Source organism: Nycticebus coucang, chromosome 9 (assembly GCF_027406575.1).
Source record: "Nycticebus coucang isolate mNycCou1 chromosome 9, mNycCou1.pri, whole genome shotgun sequence".
NCBI classification, from domain to species: domain Eukaryota; kingdom Metazoa; phylum Chordata; class Mammalia; order Primates; family Lorisidae; genus Nycticebus; species Nycticebus coucang.
This window is the reverse complement of record NC_069788.1, coordinates 76,766,197-76,778,956: the sequence shown is the minus strand read 5'-3', so window position 1 is coordinate 76,778,956 and position 12,760 is coordinate 76,766,197.

Below are 12,760 nucleotides of genomic sequence, written 5' to 3'. Positions count from 1 at the left end.
GGGAACAGGAGTGGAAACCCTACGGCCCTAGCACATACCAGAACCTCAGTGGACACACGTGGAATTGAAGAGGCAAGATTATTCCCTCCCTGTCTGCTGGGCATAATCCCTGACATGCTTGGGCTGCCCACTGACCATGGGATGAGAATACCCAGGTGCAGCAATTCCTCCCCACATGCTCTCTGCAGTCCTGGGTTCCTCAACTGCACATGAAGGACTAGAGAAGATGTCTCTGGCCAGAGATATAACTGAGGAGCAAGAGAAGGTTCAGAAAGCTGAACCAAATATTTCTAAGGATCAGATAAGCGAAGTGTCTTCAGGTTGCAGTAGAGCATAAGTGCCACACACATATTAGTGAAGCACATCAAGAAATGGTACTCACAATATGTTTCTGTTCAGGAAATGAGACTTCTGTAGTCAGGACCACAAGGACCATGAATTCTAAATTCCAAGTCTCTCAGCTGAATGCAGCTACAGGGTTGTCTGTCCCATGCGGTGGCTCAAGGACAGCCTCCTCGTGTCCATCCTGCACCTTCCCCGGTCCAAGCTGTAGACCTGCTGAGACCTGGCATTGCCAAGACAAGGTCATCAAGGCTCTTGGGATTGACACAAGCCATGTACCGGCTAAGTCTCCAGGATTTAAGGAAAGTCTTCATTGTCTTCCCGATGATTATCACATCCTTATTTATTTATTTAAATTTCAGAATGTTAGGGGTTATACATTCTTTTGTTTGCATACTTTGTTTTTGTACATATTGAATGAAAGCTGTAAGGTGCCCTTCACCCAGATAGTGTACACTGTACCCAATGTGTGTGAATTTACCCATCTCAACCTCCCCCCAGCTTGATTTTCGTTGAAATTTACTTCCATTACTGCACTTAAGTGTTGACTGATTAGCTCCAATTTGGTATTGACTACATGTGTTTGTTTCTCCGTTCTTGTGATATTTCACTTAGAAAAATGTCTATGGGTAAATGTACACAAATTGGTAGCTTTCATATACACCAACAATAGTCAAGCTAGAAAAAGAAGTAATACCTTTCTCAGTACCAAAAAAAGAAAATAAAATACCTAGGAATACATTTAACTAAGGAAGTAAAAGACCTCTATATGGAAAACTATGAAATACTGTGGAGGGAAATTGCAGAGGATGTGGCAGATGGAAGAATATGCCATGCTCATGGATGGCAGAGTCAGCATTGTTCGAGGGGCTTTACTGCCCTCCACAGTGATTTCCAGATTTAGTGCAATCCCCATTACAATACCAACACCGTTTTACACACATCTAGAGAGAATGATTCTGTGCTTTCTATGGAAACAGAGGAGACTCTGAAGAGGGAATGCAACCTTACATAATAGAAACATGGGGGAGGGGCATCATCAACTTTGGCTGTACTGCAAGGCATTACTTCAGGCTATACTACAGGGCTATAGTAACCCAGGTGGCATGGTACTAGCATGGGAACAGAGACATAGACCTATGGATCACAGTAAGGAACCCAGAGCTGAAATCACCCTCATATTCCTATCTGATTTGGGGATTCCTATTCAATAAATGGTTCTGGGAAAACTGGATAGACACATGTGGGGGATTGAAATAGAAGCCATACCTCTCACCATTCACAAAAATTAATTCACTATGTGTAAAAGACTTAAACCTAAGGCCTTGGGAAAGATTTTATAAAGAAGATTGTAAAGGCAATCACAGCAAACAAAATTACAAAGTTTCTGCACAGCCAAGGACACAATAAAGTAAACATACAAAGCAGTGAATGGGAGAAATTATTTGCATGTTATATACAAAAAGGGCTGATAGGTTCGGTGCCTGTAGCTCGGGTGGCTAAGGCACCATACACCAGAGATGGCGGGTTCAAATACAGCCCGGGCCTGCCAAATAACAATGACAACTACAACCAAAAAATAGCCAAGTGTTGTGGTGGGTGCCTGTAGTCCCAGCTACTTGGGAGGGCAAGGCAAGAGAATCACTTAAGCCCAGGAGCTGGAGGTTGCTGTGAGCTGTGATGCCATGGCACTCTACCCAGGGCGACAGCTTGAGGCTCTGTCTCAAAAAAAAAAAGCTAATAACCAGAATCTACAAAGAACTCAAGCAAATCAGCAAGAAGAAAATCAAACAACCCCATTAAAAAGTGGGCAAAGACAGGAAAAGAAACTTTTCAAGGGAACATAGTCTAATGGCTAACAAACACATGAAAAAAATGTTCAATACCTCTAGTCATTAGGGAAATGCAAATCAAAACCACAATGATATATCACCTAAGAATGGCTCTTACCACAAAGTCCCAAAACAATTGCTGGTGTGGATGTGGTGAGAAAGGAACACTTATACACTGTTGGTGGGATGCAAACTAGTCCAGCCTCTAGGGAGATACCTCAAAGAACTTAAAGTAGACCCACTATTTGATCCAGCAGTTCCACTGCTGGTTATATAGCCAAAGGAACAGAGGTCATTTTATAAAAAGGACACCTGGCACTCGAATGTTAATAGCAGCACAATTCACAATTGCAAAGCCATGTAAACAAATCATGTGCTCACCAATACATGAATGGATTAATAAAATGTGGTATATGCATACCACAGAGTACTACTCAGCCATAAAAAGTTGATCTAGTATCTTTTGAGAGACCTGGATAGAACTCTTTCTTTTTTAGAAAACATAGTCAGCAAATTGATAAGTAGCCTGAGGACGTCAACACCTTCCCAAGGGGTTGATTCCAATCACGTGACTTGGCTGGCCCTGGTGTACAGGTGTGTGTGTGTGACACACACTCTGGCATCTTGGCTTTCTGTGCATAAGGGGAACCTGGGGCAATCTGGAACCTGAGATAACTCAGTGTGGCTGACAGGCACTGACAGACCTGACTGGCTTGCTCAGAAGGCCTGGTGGCACAGCTGGACCTGGTGAGCCAGGCCAGGCCTGTGTCTCCCACTGGGGCAGACTCTCCAGTGACTCTTGGCTTCAGGGCAGGACTCAAGCCAGTTCAAGAGACTTAGCACCCTCCTCTGACCCTGGGATCAATGGGCAGATGCTATTGTTCGCCTCCCAACTCCACCGCCAGGCTGTTAGTTTAGCCCATTCTTTCATGGAACACATAATCACAAGCGCTTACATTTACACGCTTTTCATGAAATGTGTCATATAACCCTCACAAAAAGGTGATGAGATAGGTGTTAATAGTAGTATTCTTGACGGCAGAGCGGGAGAAAACTGCCCAGTTAAAGAGTTACGAAGCTAGGATTAAGGATTAAAGGCTCTGTCTTCCTGCCTTCACAGCCCAGGCTCCTACTCCACAGGCCGCTCTACCTTCCTCCAGACTTGCAAGGTGAGTATGATACCTGCTAAAATCCACACAGACAGGGGGCCCCCTCTGGAAATTGAGTACTGCCTTGTACTTCCACTTGTTATTATGTGCACTGCCTACTCCCAGCATTGAAGTATGTCAGTATGTCGTATGTCCGATAGTGTTCTGCGTCCATGTGAGCCCAGCACAACAACACAGCTTTGAGGATGTGCAAAAATGCACTTTGTTTTCTGTTGTGTTTGAGACAGGGGCCTCACTATGTTACCCAGGCTGGTCTCAAATGCCTGGCCTCAAGCAATCCTTCAGCTTTGCCCTTCCAAAATGCTGGCATTATAGGCATGGGCCACCATGCCCAGCCCCACAACACTGTAAAACATTACTGATATCAAGCCCAGGCTGGCCAGCAATATGTTATTCCAGGTGCAAAAATGGGAAAGAGAACTCACGCTCTTTGTCATGAGCGCTCTCTTGACTGGGTTCTTGACTTGGCCCATGTGACACAACAATCTCACAGGGACAGTGCCCAGCACAGCTACCAAGAGTATTCCTTGATCATTAATATAAAGAGGTTCCAGCAAGGGATCCCATAACTACAACCATGTCAGACATGGACTCCATAGGATGGGAGGCAGGGCCTAAGCCCCATTTTTGTCACACATTCCAACCTGCGAGGTGCATTCTGAGTTACTGTCAGCCTAGCTTTAGGTAGAACAGAGATGAGCTCTGCGTACAGCCTCTCCCATCAAAACTGAATCACTTGTTCTTTTTGGCTAATGGGTCTCCAGGTGTTGCCACCCCAGTTTCCTCTGTTCTTGTTCAGGGTGGAGCTGTGCCGAAGAGCTAGGCGAGCAGGTGCTGTGCTGGAGTTTTCTTTAAAGCTACAAAAACACTACAAATTTGGATTTTTTCAGATTTGTGCTCAGGAATAGATAGCCTTGTGTTTATTAAGGAAGTTTAATATAACTTTAGACTTCCTAAAGACTTTTAAATCTTAACGAGTTAGACTTTAGATTTATTAATACTAGAATATGTTTACTTATTTTTTACTCAACAAATATATATTAAGCAATTATGTGCAATTCTGGTACTTTGAATGAAAAAAGATGAGGAAAACATGGACCATAATCTAAATGAATTATTAAACTAGAAAAAATGCAAACACCTTCACCAATAACTATAATACCTGGCAAGGAATGTTATATTTATTTTTATCCTTGTCTTGTTTCTATTATGATACTATTTCCATTCATTCATTTGATTGTTCCCTCCTGGGTTACTGTAAAGACTTCCTGAGGGAGGGCTCCTCTGGTCCTCACCCAATTTTTACCTGTTCCTAGAATAAATTAGCCCTCCTTTCATCCAATACTGGGAAGGAAGGGGTGTGGGGTTGGGGGACAGACACAGTGGAGATGTACATCCAAGCAGGGGCCAGTGGAGATTATCATCACTTCCTGTGGCCTCTGCACACTTTTAAGCTATGAGTTTCTCACTCCTGATATCTGACCTTCCTTCCACCTCCTGCCCCACCTCTGAGCAAGGCAGTAGCCACTGGATCCTTGGCAATCAGTGTTGAAAGATTAAGAATTGATTCTGGAAAGATGGCAGCCGAGGAATAGCTTCTGAGCAGCCAGGCACAGTGAGAGTGGTGAGAGAAGACTCCAGGCATCTCTGGCTGGTGGATTTTGCCCAGAGGCTTCCCTTTGGTGACACAAGAAGTCGGTGAGAGACTTCTGAACCCCACGAGGAGGACAGAAGCAGTGGAAAACTGGCAAGTGGTAGGTGTGTTTGTTTGGTCGGAGGCTGCCTGCAGCTGTACCCATAGCAACACAGAGACTGCAAGCAGGAAAAGCCTTACTTGCGGGCTGTTTTGGTTTTCTTGGACCTGGGCACTCCATAGAACTGCCTTGGGAGATCTTGGGCCAGTGTGTGGGTGACTTGGGGCATTGCATGGGGCCCTGGTCTGAGCCACTGAGCTGGAAAGGAGCTAATATCATTCAGCTGTGGGCTGCCTGCACAGCTGCTGTGGGAGAGCTGCCCCTGTGTGTTGCAGCACGGAGATCAGCCGGGAGACCTGGGGCCAGTAATCTAGTGACTGAGCTGCCCAAAGGCAGGGACTGAGATGCTGGGAAAGTGTGGCAGATTAACAGCCTTGGCCCTCAGGGGCATAATGGGAGTCTGGACTTGGCACACTGGATAAGCAGGCAGCCACACCAGGAGAGATCCCAGGGATAAGTGCTTGCCTTGGAAAGCTTCTCCTTGGCCAAGGTTCATAGTTTTAAGTGTCTTTTAAGTGGGCTGAGGACATTTTTGGGCTCCCAAGCCTGTGGGGGTCTGAGAGATCAGCAGAGGCCTCCAGTCTCCATCTCGTACAGCTGTATCAACATTGTGATTAACATCTTCGACCTCAGAAGATCACCTGTTGCCCAGACAATATTCAGCAAGATATATATACTGTTTGGTTCTTTGGTTTTGGGGTTTTTTAAATTTGTTTGTTTTCTTAATTTCAAAATTTTTTCCTTGGCATTTTCTTGTTTTTCTTTTCTTTTTTTCCCCCACTATTCTAGTTTAAATACAATCTTCCATTTTTGCTTTCTTTAACAATTAAAATTTCATTTTTGCCAGTGTTTCTGTCCCTATTATTTTTTCCCCCCAATGTTATCCCATAAGGGTTTTTGCTTGTTTGTTTTGGTTTGATTTATACTATTTTTGGCTTTCCTGTCTACATGGTGGAGGTGGGGTACTGTGTCTGATCCAGTGGGCAAAGAGCTTTTGACCTCAAGGGAATCACCCAACCCAGCACCCCAGAGGTTAGGGGTCTTCAAGGTTGGGTCACAGTACCTACTATACACCTATATATATATATATACTATACACTATATCCCTACTATACACCTTTTCTTCTTTTGTCAATATTTCCTTTTACTCACCCCCTCTTCTTTCTCTTTTTTCTTTCTTTTTAAAATCTTTTTTCCCTTCTTGCTTTTCAATGTTATCATCCTTCTGGTCTCGTACCAAAAGAACTCATTAAAACTTTAGAGAGCAAGAAGAAGTGAAAGGATAATTAGGGTAAGGAAACAGATACAAGAAAGCACTCATGAAGAAGAATCAGCAGAAAAATCCTAGTAACATGAAATACCAGTCCAGTGTAACTCCTTCTAGGGATTACAAGGTAGCTATGGCAGAGGACTCCTCCTGTAAAGAAATGTTAGAAATGACAGAAGGGGAATTTAAAATACCGATGATGAAAACAATGAAGGAAATTGCTAAGAAAGTGGAAAGCAATCAAAAAACAATGAAGGAAATTTCTGAGGAAGTGGAAAATAACCAAAAGGAAATCGAAAAACAGAATCAAATCAGAGATGAACAATATGAAGAATATAGAAAGGATATAGCAGAGCCGAAGGAACTGAAGCAGTCAATTAGGGAACTTAAGGATGCAATAGAAAGTATCAACAACAGATTAGATCATGCAGAAGAAAGAGTCTCAGATGTAGAGGATAAAGATCTTGAGATAACTCAGATAGTTAAAGAGGCAGAAAAGAAGAGAGAGAAAGCAGAATGTTCACTGACAGAATTATGGGACTCTATGAAGTATTCAAACATATGAGTTATAGGTATCCCAGAAGGGGAAGAAGAATGCCCCAGAGGAATGGAAGCCATTCTAGAGATTATTATAAATGAAAATTTCCCAAATATCACCAAAGATTCAGACATACTCCTTTCAGAGGGATATGGGTCCCCTGTTGCCTCAATTTAAATAGAGCTTCTCCAAGGCACATTGTGATGAGTCTATCTAAAGTCAAGACAAAAGTAAAGATTTTGCAAGCTGCCAGGAGTAAGTGTCAACTGCTCTACAAGGGCAAATCTATCGGAATGACCGTGGACTTCTCTAATGAAACTTTTCAAGCCAGAAGACAATGGTCATCTGTCTTTAATCTACTTACACAGAACAATTTCCAGCCCAGAATTCTATATCCCACTAAGCTAAGCTTTAAAATTGACAGAGAAATCAAATGTTTAATTGATATGCAAACACTGAGGAAATTTGCCACAGTACCAGCTTTACAGGAAATATTTCAATCTGTTCTACATACTGACCATCACAATGGACCTTCAGCAAAGTAAACACCCAGAAATTAAAGGACAGAACCTAGTTTCCACAATGATGCGAAAGACAAAACTAAGCAATGGACTTTCACAAAATAAGATGAATACAATGTACACTTATCAATTATCTCAATAAATGTCAATGCCTTGAACTCCCCACTGAAGAGGCATAGATTGGCTGATTGGATTAAAAAACACAAGCCATCTAATTGCTGTCTGTGGGAAATACACCTCACGTCAAAAGACAAATTAAAACTCAGAGTTAAGGGTTGGAAGTCAATTTTTCAGGCAAACGGAAGTCAGAAGAAAAGAGGGATTCCAATCCTATTTTCAGATACACGTGGATTTAAAGCAACTAAATTCAAAAAAGACAATGAAGGTCGCTTCATATTGGTCAAGGGAAAAATACAACAAGAAGATGTTTCAATTCTAAATATTTATGCACCCAATTTAAATGCTCCCAGATTCTTGAAACAGACCTTGCTTAGTTTGAGCAATATGGTATCCTATAACACCATAATAACAGGGGACTTCAACACCCCTCTCTCAGAGCTGGACAAATCCTCTAAACAGAAATTAAACTAAGATGTTAGAGACTTAAATGAGATCCTAGAACAATTGTGCTTGACAGACGCATATAGAACACTCCATCCCAAAGATAAAGAATATAAATTCTTCTCATCATCCATGGATCATTCTCCAAAATTGATTATATCCTAGGACATAAAAGAAACCTCAACAGAATCAAAAGAATTGAAATTCTACCTTGCATCTTCTCAGACCACAAGGCACTAAAAATGGAACTCAACTCCAACAAAAATGCTCAACCTCACACAAAGGCACAGAAATTAAACAACCTTATACTGAATGACAGTTGGGTATGGGAAGAAATAAAAAAGGAAATCATTAACTTCCTTGAGTATAACAACAATGAAGACACAAGTTACCCAAATGTATGGGATACAGCAAAAGCAGTTTTGAGAGGAAAATTTATCTCTTTAGAAGCCTACATTTGAAAAACAGAAAGAGAGGGTAGGGTGTCTGTGGCTCAAAGGGGTATGGCGCCAGTCCCATATGCCAGAGGTGGTGGGTTCAAAAAAACACAATAAAAATTAAAAAACACAAATAAATAAATAAACATATATATATATATAAAAAAGAAAAACAGAAAGAGAGCACATCAACGAACTCACATGCCATCTGATGAAATTGGAAAAAGAAGAATAATCTATGCCTAAACCCAGCAGAAGAAATGAAATATCCAAACTTAAATCAGAGATTAATAAAATTGAAAACTAAAGAATCACTCAGAAAATTAATAAAACAAGGAGTTGGTTTTTTGAAAAAATAAATAAAATAGATAAACCTTTGGCTGGACTAACTAGAAATAAAAAAGTAAAATCTCTAGCAATCTCAATCAGAAATGACAAAGGGGAAATAACAACTGATGCCAGAGAGATACAAGAGATTATCTCTGTATCTTTATGCCCAGAAATTTGACAATATGAAGGAAATGGATCAATATTTGGAATCACACCCTCTCCCTAGACTTACCCCAGATGAAATAGATCTCCTCAACAGACCAATTTCAAGCACTGAGATCAAAGAAACAATAAAAAATCTTCCAACAAAAAAATGCCCTGGTCCAGACGGCTTCACAGCAGAATTTTAACAAACCTTCAAAGAAGAGATTATTCCTATACTACAGAAATTATTCCAAAAAATTGAGGAGGAAGGAATCTTCCCCAACACGTTCTATGAAGCAAACATCACCCTGATACCAAAACCAGGAAAAGACCCAACCGCAAAGGAGAATTTCAGACCAATTTCACTAATGAATATAGATGCAAAAATTCTCAATGAAATCTTAGGCAATAGATTACAGCTTATCATCAAAAAAGTCATACATCGTGATCAAGTAGGTTTCATCCCAGGGATGCAAGGCTGGTTTAATATATGCAAGTCTATAAACGTTATTCACCATATCAACAGAAGCAAAACCAAACACTATATGATCCTTTCAATAGATGCAGAAAAGCATTTAATAAAATCCAGCATCATTTTCTTTTTTTTTTTTTTTTTTTTAATTTTTTTATTAAATCATAACTGTATACAATGATATGATTATGGGGCATCATACACTCACTTCATAAACCATTTGACACATTTTTATCACAGTGGTTAACATAGCCTTTCCGGCATTATCTCAGTTACTGTGCCAAAACATTTATATTCTACATTTACCAAGTTTCGCAAATACCCCTGTAATATGCACCACAGGTGTGATCCCACCGATTCCCCTCCCTCTACCCACGCCCCCCTTTCCCACTTCCCCCTATTGTTAAGTTGTAGCTGGGTTATAGCTTTCATGTGAGAGTCCCAAATTAGTTTCATAGTAGGGCTGTGTACATTGGGTATTTTTTCTTCCATTCTTGGGATACTTTACTAAGAAGAATATGTTCCAGCTCCATCCATGTAAACATGAAAGAGGTAAAGTCTCCATCTTTCTTTAAGGCTGCATAGTATTCCATGGTATACATATACCACAATTTATTAATCCATTCGTGGATCGATGGGCACTTCGGCTTTTTCCATGACTTAGCAATTATGAATTGGGCTGCAATAAACATTCTGGTACAAATATCTTTGTTATGTTGTGATTTTTGGTCTTCTGGGTATATGCCCAGCAGAGGAATTACAGGATTGAATGGCAGATCTATTTTTAGATCTCTGAGTGTTCTCCATATATCTTTCCAAAAGGAATGTATTAATTTGCATTCCCACCAGCAGTGCAGAAGTGTTCCCTTTTCTCCACATCCACGCCAACATCTCTGGTCTTGAGATTTTGTGATATAGGCTAGTCTCATTGGAGTTAGATGATATCTCAAAGTAGTTTTGATTTGCATTTCTCTGATGATTAAAGATGATGAGCATTTTTTCATATGTCTGAAGGCCGTGCGCCTGTCTTCTTCAGAGAAGTTTCTCTTCAAATCCCTTGCCCAGCCTGCGATGGGATCCCTTGTTTTTTTCTTGCTGATGCGTTTGAGTTCTCTGTGGATTCTGGTTATTAAACCTTTGTCAGAGTTATACCCTGCAAATATCTTCTCCCATTCTGAGGGCTGTCTGCTTGCTCTGCTTACTGTGTTCTTAGCTGTGCAGAAGCTTTTTAGTTTGATCAAGTCCCAGTAGTGTATTTTTGAAGCTGCTTCAATTGCCCGGGGGGTTCTCCTCATGAAATACTCACCCAGACCAATTTCTTCAAGGGTTTTCCCTGCATTCTCCTCTAGTATTTTTATAGTTTCATGTCTTAAGTTTAAATCTTTAATCCAATGAGAGTCTATCTTAGTTAATGGTGAAAGGTGTGGGTCCAATTTCAGTCTTCTGCAGGTTGCCAGCCAGTTCACCCAGCACCATTTGTTAAATAGGGAATCTTTTCCCCACTGAATGTTTTTAATTGGCTTGTCAAAAATCAAATAGCGGTAAGTAGCTGGATTCATCTCTTGGTTCTCTATTCTATTCCAGATATCTACTTCTCTGTTTTTGTGCCAATACCATGCTGTTTTGATCACTATCGATTTGTAGTAAAGTCTGAGGTCTGGTAGTGTGATTCCTCCTGTTTTGTTTTTATTTCTGAGTAATGTCTTGGCTATTCGAGGTTTTTTCTGATTCCATATAAAACGAAGTAATGTTTTTTCAAGATCTTGAAAATATGACAGTGGAGCTTTAATAGGGAGTGCGTTGAAATTATATATTGCTTTGGGTAGTATGGACATTTTGATAATGTTGATTCTTCCTAGCCATGAGCATGGTATGTTTTTCCATTTGTTAACATTTTCAGCTATTTCTTTTCTTAGAGTTTCATAGTTCTCTTTATAGAGATCTTTCACGTCTTTTGTTAGGTAAATTCCCAAATATTTCATCTTCTTTGGCACTACTGTGAATGGGATAGAGTCCTTAACTGCTTTTTCAATTTGACTGTTGTTGGTGTATATAAAGGCTACCGATTTATGAATGTTGATTTTGTAACCTGAGACGCTGCTGTATTCCTTGATCACTTCTAGGAGTTTTATAGTAGAGTCCGTAGTGTTTTCCAGATACACAATCATATCATCTGCGAAGAGCGAGAGTTTGATCTCTTCTGACCCTATATGGATACCCTTGATCGCCTTTTCTTCCCTAATTGCGGTGGCTAAAACTTCCATTACAATGTTGAAAAGCAATGGAGACAATGGGCAGCCTTGTCTGGTTCCTGATCTGAGTGGAAATGATTCCAATTTAACTCCATTCAATATGATATTGGCTGTGGGTTTGCTGTAGATAGCCTCTATCAGTTTAAGAAAAGTCCCTTCTAGACCAATTTTCTTTTCTTTTTTTTTTTTTTTTTTTTTATTGTTGGGGATTCATTGAGGGTACAATAAGCCAAGTTACACTGATTGCAATTGTTAGGTAAAGTCCCTCTTGCAATCATGTCTTGCCCCCATAAAGTGTGACACACACCAAGGCCCCACCCACCTCCCTCCTTCCCTCTTTCTGTTTCCCCCCCCATAACCATAATTGTCATTAATTGTCCTCATATCAAAATTGAGTACATAGGATTCATGCTTCTCCATTCTTGTGATGCTTTACTAAGAATAATATCTTCCACGTCCATCCAGGTTAATACGAAGGATGTAAAGTCTCCATTGTTTTTAATGACTGAATAGTATTCCATTGTATACATATACCACAGCTTGTTAATCCATTCCTGGGTTGGTGGGCATTTAGGCTGTTTCCACATTTTGGCGACTGTAAATTGAGCTGCAATAAACAGTCTAGTACAAGTGTTCTTATGATAAGAGGATTTTTTTCCTTCTGGGTAGATGCCCAGTAATGGGATTGCAGGATCAAATGGGAGGTCTAGCTTGAGTGCTTTGAGGATTCTCCATACTTCCTTCCAGAAAGGTTGTACTAGTTTGCAGTCCCACCAGCAGTGTAAAAGTGTTCCCTTCTCTCCACATCCACGCCAGCATCTGCAGTTTTGAGATTTTGTGATGTGGGCCATTCTCACTGGGGTTAGATGATATCTCAGGGTTGTTTTGATTTGCATTTCTCTAATATATAGAGATGATGAACATTTTTTCATGTGTTTGTTAGCCATTCGTCTGTCGTCTTTAGAGAAAGTTCTATTCATGTCTCTTGCCCATTGATATAAGGGATTGTTGGCTTTTTTCATGTGGATTAATTTGAGTTCTCTATAGATCCTGGTTATCAAGCTTTTGTCTGATTGAAAATATGCAAATATCCTTTCCCATTGTGTGGGTTGTCTCTTTGCTTTGGTTATCGTCGCCTTAG